The 11,311-nt window shown below is 30.8% G+C and overlaps 1 pseudogene; it reads left to right on the top strand.

Annotated features, from left to right (window-relative positions):
* The first annotated feature begins 974 nt into the window (after positions 1–974).
* LOC120202816 lies at positions 975–10,557 on the top strand (annotated as a pseudogene).
* Positions 10,558–11,311: the final 754 nt, after the last annotated feature.

Genomic DNA, 11,311 nt, shown 5'->3' with positions numbered 1-11,311 from the left:
TAACGTTGGTCTGGATGTTGTTATGGTTAACGTGGGAGGAAGGATCGACTTATTGAAGCACATTCAACTTCTTGGGAACACACTTAGCAAAATTGTTTGTTAAGAGGAAACTGAGATCGAAATCAGTTATTGTTGGAACAACATAATCCGAGTCGACAACTTTTCGAGCTTCAACGTTTTTAGATCTACAACATTGTTGTTGCTTAGATCAATTCACAAATGAATATTAAAGATTGCACTTGGTATTCGATATATAAAGCATAGTCACAAGGATTTGTCCTTGTAGATAAGTAATCGACGTGAATTTTGAAGTAAAGATCTATTTCGATGATCCGAGAAAACTCAGTCAAAGCTGAAAGTCTGAGGATACTTTTCACAATAAGTATTCTTTTCAAACTCAAATTACTATTTTATTCTATTTAATATTTTTTATTATTATTTATCTTTATCTTATTTTCAAACAGTCTTTCAAAATCTCCCTATTTTATTTTATTCTTTATCTAAACTTTGTTTTTATATTTTTATTTAGTTTTAATATTGAATTTCATCCCTATCCAAATTCTACTGTTCAAAAACAAAAAGATAACTAAATCAGAAACTATAATCTTTGTAGGATCGACCTTTACTTTCCATTTATTATATTATTTTTATATTTTTTTAAATAAAGAATTATTTTAACGCAAAAACAACGCGTGTCAATGTTAGTAGGTGAAATTTGCACAAGTAAATATCGCATAATAAATATCACATGCAACCAAATATAAGAATACAATAATAAACAACAAAAGTAGGCTTTAATTTAATTTTCTTAAAATTAGCGTCATTGCACCTAACCCAACATACTTTGTTTTCTTTTCTTTTCTTTTCTACTTGCACTATAAAATTATTATTAGATATACTAACGGTTGTAGGTGAAGCTTAGTTTAAGTTCAGGTGAGTGAATAGCGGCTCTTCTGCAAACCAAGGATCTTCATTTGGCCGTTTTCTTCATCAGCTGCTTCTCTCCGATCATCGTCTTCGAACAACCTTCTCAAAAGAGGTATTTATGGAATTTAAACTATCTAATTAGATGATATTTTCTTAATTTTTATTTATTTAATTTAATAAATTTTTAATTTAATGAGATGACAACACATGTCATCGCTCAATTAAAGAGAAAAAAATAAAAGGCGAGAAGAACCAAAGGAGGAGTGAAACTGAGACACCATAGTAACCTTTATATAACTTACTACCGTTAATGACCAAAAAAAAAAATGAAATGAAAATGCTAACAAAGAGATTCAAATATGGAGCTGTAAGCATAGATGAAAAAATCATAACCACTCAGTCAAATCACATATTTAAAGAAATTTTTTTGTATTTTTTTTGTATTCATATAAACAAATGATATTTATTTATTTTTAATATTTTATATTTTTAAACAAAGTAAAATAAGTTTAGTATTTTATTTTTAAAACTGAATTCGATTTTTTTATATTTTTGAATCTTGCATTAAATATAATTGTTTTAAAATATAAAAATATAAAACTTATTTTTTAATATATAAAATATTTTTATTTTTATATGAAATGAATCATTTCATACATTTTGTTTAAAAATATAAAAAATTTGAATTTGGTTTTGAAAATAAAATATTAAACTTATTTTGTTTAAAAATATTAAAAGTTAAATATCATCTGAATATTTATATTTTTTTATTTTTATATCAATAAATAAAAATTAAGAAAATATCCTCTAATCATGTAGTGGCACAAGTCATCATCTAATTAGAGATTAATTTTATTTTAATTGAATTATATTATGACCAAATTGATAGAATGTATAAATATTGAGGACTAAATATATAATTATATCAAGTTTTTAACTGCCACGCCGCCTCTCCCATTAAAAAATTAACGAACATTTACTTGATTGAAATATTTAAATAGTTGAGTGGTCTGACTGGTTAAATCGATACATCAGTGGTCAAAATGAAATCTGACAATAATTAAGTGGTCACCAGTGTAGTTTACCCTACAAATTATTTAGGATTTGTGTTCTAAAATGTTAATATTTTTTTGAATTCTTTTAAAATACTCTCCTTAAATGTTTAATTAAAATTATTTCCTTAATATTATTTTAAGATTAAATTTCCTTTTTGTTGTTTATGATAATTCCTTATGGTTAGGATTTAACTTTTATTTTTCGTTTAGTATTTTAATTTTTCATTAAAAGAAATATGTAGATTTTATTAAAATGTAAATTAAATATAATTTTGATTAATTGGACTAAGAATATTTTGCTAAATCATTTTAAAATACCCTTATAAATTATGTAATTATTGTAATATTACTTTTAGTTTACAATTATATCAATTTTGCATTGGATTGTTAATTTGCATGTTTTCGATATTGGAAATATATAAGAATAAATTATTAGTTTGTTTTATAATCAGAAATTAATAGAAAAATAATAGCAAAGAATGCAAGCAAATTCATATCATTAAGATTGAATATTGTAAATGAAAATGCCAGATAAATAGTATTAGTAGTAATAAATGATTGATAACAAAAGATAAAACAACATTAAGTTTTTAAAAATTGTCTGATTACAAGATGTTCATAATCTTTTTTTAATTATTGACAACGCACGTACTGTAAACGCAACTGCTCGAACCCAATACCTTTAATGAGAACAACACTCCCCTTAACTATTGAGGTCGATTCATAGGATCTTCCTTTAATTTTTTGTCAACTATAAAGAAAAAGAAACATTTGATTAGTCGTTATGTAAATAGACCTTAAATTTATTGTTAAATTTTGTTTATTGACAGCCATGTACCCAAAAACTATCTTATAATTCATATTTTTTTTTTGTATTTTTATTCATGATTTAATTTTGTGCCTTGAAATTTTGAAATTTCACTCTCTTAAATTTATGTTAATTTAATTTGATTATTCGTGAGAGTGAAACTTCTTGATTTACATCTTTATAATTTCTTAAACATTTTTGTAGAGAAAAAATGAAGTTATATTTTTAGTCATGTTTAGATACATTCACCTAATGATGCGTTATTATTTAGTTTCTAACATATTGCTTGTGACTTGCAGCCATGGACTTTGTTCTGAATAAGATAGATAAACACTTGGACAATCATAGAAGCCTTGATCAACATCGGAAGGACCTTAAAAGGAAATTGGAGGAATTGAACGGTTTGAAGGAAGACACAAAATCTATAATGAGATCAGAGCTGCAGCCGAGAAAGAAACTCAAGGCGGAAGTCCAGATATGGTTGGAAAATGTTGAAAGAGTCAATGGCGAAGTGCAAGTCCTTGATGGAAGAATCGGCGAAAGTAGTGCTCTTACACGTGGATTTCACACAGAAGATGTGTCAAAGAGTATTACGGAAGTTGAAGAACTTATTATTCAACATGGTAAGTTTAATGGAGGTTTGGTGGTTGACAATCCTCAATGGATAGGACAAGTTTTATCGACAACAAGTTTATCAGGTGAAGCTGTAAAGGCATGTATTGAAGATATCTGGAATTGCTTGATGGATGATGAGGTTCCAAAGATTGGAGTTTGGGGGATGGGTGGCGTGGGGAAAACAAGCATCATGAAGGTTATAAACAACCAACTCTTAAAAGAGACAGGGAAATTTGATATTGTGATTTGGATCACTGTATCCAAAGAGATGAATGTTGCTAAACTGCAGAAAGACATTGCTAGTAAAATTGGAGTAGAATTTTCTGGTGATGAAGATGAAACTACAAGGGCAGGGAGGCTCTTTGAAACGTTGTCTCAGAAGAGTAGGTTTATGATGATCTTGGATGACCTATGGGAGAAGGTTTCACTTGAGAGAATAGGAATTCCTGAGCCATCAAATGGGACTAAATTAGTGTTGACAACAAGATCAGCTGATGTGTGTCGACAAATGGGTTGTAGAATGATTAAAGTGAAGCCTCTGACGGAAGAAGAGGCATGGAAGTTGTTCTTAGAGAAGGCGGGCTGTGATATTCTCAATATTCCAGCGGTGGAACCAATTGCAAGATCAGTTGCTAAGCATTGTGCAGGTTTGCCCTTGGGAGTAATTACTATAGCTTCTTGTATGAAGGGCATTGATGACATTTCAGAATGGAGGAATGCACTAAATGAATTAAGTCTACGCGAAAAGAGTGTTAATGGATTCGAAGATGAAGTGTTCCAACAATTACAATTTAGTTATGATCGTTTAAAGAATCCAAAACTTCAAGACTGTTTCCTCAGTTGTGCATTATATCCGGAAGATTGGAAAATTGAAGAACGAAGTCTTATTCAACTTTGGATCGCAGAAGGGCTTGTGGAAGAAATGGATAGCATGAGGGCAGGGTTTGACAGGGGTCGTGCAATAATGAATAGACTCATCAGCAATTGCTTGTTGGAAGTTTTTGCTGACGAAGAACATGCAAGATCTGTAAAAATGCATGATCTTCTAAGGGACATGGCATTGCGTACTGCAAAATCTCGATTCTTGGTAAAAGCCGGCATGATGTTAGAAAAGGCACCAGATGTGCAAGAATGGAGCATGAATCTAGAGAAAGTTTCGTTCATATGGAATCAGTGGTTATATATACCCTTGGAAATGTCACCCCCAAAGTGCCCCAGGCTCACAACATTGTTGTTGTCTCATTGCAATATAGCGAGTATTCCTGACGGATTTTTGAAGCATATGCATGGGCTTAGGATTATTGATCTTTCCGGAAATCCTATCAAGAAGCTTCCAATTTCCTTGTCGAAGTGTCCCGGGCTCACAACATTGTTGTTGTGTGGTTGTCGTATAGAAAGTATTCCAGAAAGCTTCTTCGATGATACGAATGAACTCAAGATTCTTGATCTTTCCTCCAATCCTATCAAGAGTCTTCCGCATTCCTTATCAAATTTGAAGAACCTCACTTCATTGTTGCTTGCATATTGTGAACATTTAGGGAATGTTCCATCGTTGTCAAATCTTGGATTTTTAAAGAAGTTGGATTGAAGACTCTGTTGTCTTCAAGACTTGATCGTCGGTGAAACTCTGATAAATGGAAAGGAGGTGGGTGGATTGAAGAAACTGCAGGGAACTCTTGAAGGGAGGTTTTATGACTGGCACAACTTAAATATGTATCTCGAAGCTTGTCGTGGCCGAGAAGAGCCTCGTCAATACATAATCTACGTGGGAGATGTAAACTTTCATACGTTTTCTGAAAATGAAGGAAAAGAAATTGTTGCAAGACGTTGTAACATCTATAACTACCAGATTGTGCTTCCACGTGAAATTGAGGGATTGGTTATTGGGTATTGCAATGTTGATTGCAGTGAAGAATACCCGCTTTTCTCCAGGTTTATCCTCTTCTCACTTTCCTCCTTTTCATCTCTTAAATCTCTTTATATAAATGATTGTGGGAATATGAAAAGTTGTTCTCCCCAAACTGTGTGCCGCCAAATTTACAAATGCTCAGTGTCGGAAGTGTAAGCAATTGGAGGAAATAATAACATCAGAAGTTGAAACGGAGGAAAGAGGAATGGTTATCACGGAGTTTCATCTTCCACAATTACGGCAATTGAGGTTGGCGTTTCTACCGGAATTGAAGAGCATTTGCAGTGCTGGTGGAGTACTGGTTTGTGATTCTCTTGTCGTATTTGAGATTGTATACTGTCCAAAATTAAAGAGGATGGGTCTTAATCTTCCCAAACTTGATAATGTCCCACCATCTGCATTTGCATCTGCATCTGCAAATTTCTATCTTTCAGTTCGGATAAGACCAAAGGAGTGGTGGGAATCAGTGGAATGGGATGGTCCCCAACCCAAGTCTCTTTTCGACCCCTTCGTGAGATTTTGGTAAAAGGTAGAGGGAGGATGAAACGGAGCAGTTGAGTTTGTAACATTGACAGTGTTTTTATCTTCTTATTTAAGCGAAGCTTAATTTGATGAATTCTAACTCTATTAATTATTTATATTTGACTCGGTCGTTCCTCATTTTATTATTTAATATTATACATAACTCATTCATGACCAATATTTTAGTTTTTGTGATAAATCAATTAGCATTTTCTTAAGGTTAAAACAATTCTCTCGCTCATAGGGTTAAAACTTTTCTCTAAAACGCCGCTTGCATTTTTTTTCCATCTTTCGTTAGTAGTTAATGATACTGATTTTAATGCCGATTATTGTCGTCGATATTTTTTTCCTATTTAATCTTGCATATTTTTTATAATAAATAGAATTAAATTCATATTTTTTAAGTCACAATTTAATCACTAATATCATTTAATTCATATAAATTTTATATTTATAGTGGATGTGAAATATGATTTTTTTTCTTTTTATAATAAATAGAATTAAATTCATATTTTTTAAGTCACAATTTAATGTCTCGTTGATGTATAAACTCATACATTAACAACAAATGATACTTAAATCAAAATTTCTTAAAAACAAATTTAAATAATTTTATCTTAATGACATATTGATTCTTTACTTATAATTATTTTATTACTCCGAAGTAATTACAAGAGTATTATATGTTCAAATTTTTTCTTAATCATTGACAACATGCACATACCCTATAGACGCAGCTCTTCGAACCTAAAACCTTAAAGAAAAATGACACTCCTTTTGACTATAGAGATCGTTTGATTGATTCTCATTACTTAATAAAATTTAAAACTCACACATCACATCAAATAATATAAGGATAAACTACTTGTATAATCGTTAAATCATAGGGTAGGTTTTATTTTGACCATTGAACTATGAAGCTTGTTAATTGGGTCATTAAACTATTAAATGGTATTAATAAGTCATTAAATGCTAATATATCAAATACGTAAATTTATATAATTATATTTGTGGTCCTCGTTATATTACTTCCCTCAAAAAGATGTTGATGCGGATTTCAAAATGTTGTCATTTTTGGAGTGTTATAATTTTATTTATTCTTTTTTACTTTTCATTTTTTTAAATATCAATATGATAATCATTGTCGACGATAATTGAAGATCATAAAAAATTTATTTCTGATTTTTTTGTCTCAAATTTAAATTCGATGTCGGTTTCACCTAAAAACACCCCAAATGACATAGATATGGTGCAGTGACTTAAGCTTCTCCATTACTAATGTTGCTTTTCCACCATTCGATCAAAATTGAGATATGTTTATCTCATCCCTTCCAGTTCTCACCATCGGAATTCGTTTGTGGTAGTCTCAATTAGAGGTGTACATTTTTGGATACCGGATATTATCCTATCCGAAATTTCGGATATTTGAAAATTTGAATAATTAAAATTATGATCCGTATCCGATCAAAAAAATCATATATATGAATATCGGAATCCATATCCAAATCATATATCCTAATTTGTCAAGAACCTTACTAGAAATAATTTATACAATATTATACAAACAAGAATGAATTGAAAATGTCTAAAAAAATATTGTTAACAAACTATATATTAAAAATAAATACCCTAATTATAAAAATAAAAAATAAGATATTAAAGTGTATATTAAATTAACTGAAACTATTATAATTTTATACTATTCATAAGTAAATTTCCAGATTGAATGATAATAGAATGAAAATGATTTATACATTTCAATTATCAATGGGTAGCAAACTATCAATGGAACAATATCTCGATCGTTATTCTTTCGGAAATACCATTCTCCACCAACATATCAATAAACAATTTCTGAGTGATTTATCCTTGACGAAACTTTTGATAAACTCGAGATTTATCCTAAATAAATATATTAAATGGGTTCAACTTTTTTAATTGTCTGTGTAATTACAAGGTAGTATCTTTCTATAATTTTTCTTAACCTATATTGACAACATGCACACACACATTACAAATGCAATTGTTTGAATCCAAATTCTCTAGAAAGAACAATATTTTATTTTATCATTAAGACTACTCAATAAGTTCTCGAAGATTAACTTCAACATCAGTTTTATGAGGACCTTATAGGGTCATGGGATGCAACAAGTATGTTAAACAAGTATGTTCAACATCACTCAATATTTTATTTTATTTTGTTAAGGTTCTTTTTAAATTTCTCGTTTTTTAGCCTTTTATGTAACACACATAGACTAATGCAGGTGACCCGATCTGATCCGATGTGTCATATTAGGGTCACCGGAGTGATCCACAGTAAAAATCTAGAAAAAATTTAAAATTTATATTGAAATGTGTAAAATTATAAAACAATTTATAAATACAAAAGTAAAATTTAATTATATTCAGAAATAAAACATATCTCAGACTCGAATATAAAAACAAAATACAACCTACATGCCCCCTAATCGCATGCATCTTACTCCTCAAGCAACGCCGGTGGAACTCCAATACTGATGTCGATAGCTGAAATGGATCAATTTAACCTGAAATAGTGAGTAACAGAGAAAGCTTTGAGAAGCTTAGTAATATAGAACTACCAAGTGATGCTAAATGACATGTAGATAATAGGGAAGTAAAATTTTTCGTATTGATTTAGATATCTACAAATTTTTTTGATGAGATGAGGTCCCACTGATATTTTAGGCAATAAAAGACAAGAAGATTACAGTTCAGAGGAAATGTTCGAGTCTTTGTGTATGTAAAATATCCCTGTTGAAAGACTCATTTACAAGCTAGGTGTGTGAGACAAGAAAAAAAAAAGAAAAAGAAATGATTAGATTTCAACCATTCACTTTCTTATTGGGGAGATCACTCTTTAACTTAATAAATTTTTAGGGTAAATTTTAGTCATTGGTTAAAAAATGGTGGGTTATTATCACTATTTATAAGTTTACAAATTTAAATTATGGCGTTTATGAATAAAGTAAACCGAGTAAAATAAAAGAAAAAATATAATTCTGTAATTTATTTAAATATTTATTGATAAATAGTTGAGATTTTTTGAACAAATACTAAAGTTAGTCCTTTCTTTCCATTTGGGAGTCTTCCATGGCAGCTTCTTTGCTTTCACCTTGGCATTTCTTTAAAGTGGTTGCAGCGGAGCTTCCTCATATTTTCCTAGAAATTTCCTCTGTGAGCTTAGTTTAAGTTCAGGTGAGTGAACAGCGGCTCTTCTGCAAACCAAGGAACTTCATTTGGCCGTTTTCTTCATCAGCTGCTTCTCTCCGATCATCGTCTTCGAACAAACTTCTCAAAAGAGGTATTTATGGAATTTCAACATTCTTTTTTTTCAAAGCTCATAAACGGCTGTAGAATAGATTCCTTTTCATATTTAGATGATATTTTCTTAATTTTTATTTATTTAAGTTAACAAATTTTTAATCAAATAAGATGATGATCCATGCCACCCCTCAATTAAAAATAAAAAATAAAAGGCGAGATAAACTGAAGGAAGAATCAAACTGAGACAGCGCAGTAGCCTTTATATAATTTATTCCAGTTAATGACAAAAAAATGAAATGAAAATGCTAACAAAGAGATTCAAATATGGAGCTGTAAGCAGTAGTAATATATGATTGAGAACAAAAAGATAAAACAACATTAATTTTTTTAAAAATAGTTTGGGTGATTACAAGATATTCATAATCTTTTTTAATTATTGTCAACGCACGTACCTGTAAACACAACTGTTTGAGTCCAATACTTTTAATGAGAACAAAACTCCCCTTAATTATTGAGGTCTATTCATAGGATCTTTCATTAAATTTTTTTGTCAACTATAAAGAATAAAAAAGACATTTGATTATACATTATGTCATATACCTAAATTTATTGTTAAATTTTGTTTATAGACAGCCATGTACCCAAAAAGTATCTTATAATTCAGTTTTTGTTTTTATTCATGATTTAATTTTATGCCTTGAAGTTTTGAAATTTCACTCTCTTAAATTTCTGTTTAATTTGATTTGATTACTGTGAGAGGGCGAAACTTCTTGATTTACATCTTTATAGTTTCTTAAACATTTTTAAGAATAAAATGAAGTTATATTTTTAGTCATGTTTAGATACATTCACCTAATGATGCGTTATTATTTAGTTTCTAACATATTGCTTGTGACTTGCAGCCATGGACTTTGTCCTGAATAAGATAGATAAACACTTGGACAATCATAGAAGCCTTGATCAGCGAATGAAGGACCTTAAAAGGAAATTGGAGGAATTGAATGGTTTGAAGGAAGACACAAAATCTATAATGAGAACAGAGCTGCATCCGAGAAAGAAACCCAAGGTGGAAGTCCAAATATGGTTTGAAAATGTTGAAAGAGTCAATGGCGAAGTGCAAGACCTTGAGGGAAGAATTGGTGAAAGCAATGCTTTTACACGTGGATCTCACAGAGAAGATGTGTCAAAGGGTATAAAGGAAGTTGAAGAACTTATTACTCAACAGGGTAGATTTCATGGGGGTTTGGTGGTTGACAATCCTCAATGGATCGGACAAGTTTTATCGACAACAATTTTATCAGGTGAAGCTGTAAAGGCCTGTGTTGAAGAGATTTGGCAGTGCTTGATGACAGAGTCCTTAAAAGGAAATTGAAGGAAGATACAGAATCTATAATGAGATCAGAGCTGCAGCCGAGAAAGAAACTCAAGGCGGAAGTCCAGATATGGTGGAAAATGTTGAAGAATCAATGGCGAAGTCCAAAACCTTGTGACAGAGTGGGTGAAAGCAATGCTTTTATACGTGGATTTCACAGAGAAGATGTGTCAGAGTATAAAGGAAGTTGAAGAACTTATTACTCAACAGGGTAGGTTTCATGGAGGTTTGGTTGGCAACTGCAGCTAGTGTACGTGTGAGCTGTGTGGGTTAGCTAGTGATTAGTTAGGTTGGTTGAGGCTGTTAGAGGTTGGTTATGAGATTGTTAAATAAGTCTGTTAAGTCTGCTGTACAAGCTTTCTTGTATAAATGTGTTGATGTACTCCTTTGATGAATGAATAAGTTTAGTTACTTTTCTTAATATTTTGATAAGTTCTAGTATGAATTACAACATGATATCAGATGCTGGTGATCTGGTGGCGTGGTAAAATTCTACTCGTTCTTGAGCATATTGCCACGATCTTGAAGGCTTGTCAGCAGATATAGGCCTGTTGTCACTGTGCTATCGGATGCCTTGACATTGGAAGGAGTAGTCTCGGAACTTATCAGTTCTAAAAGACAAGGGAGTATCAATAAACTAATTGTCCCTGTATCATGAAAGAGAAAAAAAACATATTATGGATCTCATTTGAGTTTTGTTTCTTAATTTTTCCCCATTATTTTAACTGTTGTTTAGAAATTAGTAGTGTGATTGTTCGTATGTTGTAGTTCATTTTAGTTACTTAGTAGTAATAGAATCTTTTTTTTTTATCAAAAAT

This window comes from Hibiscus syriacus, unplaced genomic scaffold (genome assembly GCF_006381635.1).
Source record: "Hibiscus syriacus cultivar Baekdansim isolate YM2019G1 unplaced genomic scaffold, ASM638163v2 tig00009009_pilon, whole genome shotgun sequence".
Taxonomy (NCBI): Eukaryota; Viridiplantae; Streptophyta; class Magnoliopsida; order Malvales; family Malvaceae; genus Hibiscus; species Hibiscus syriacus.
This window is presented reverse-complemented; position numbering and strand designations above follow the sequence as displayed.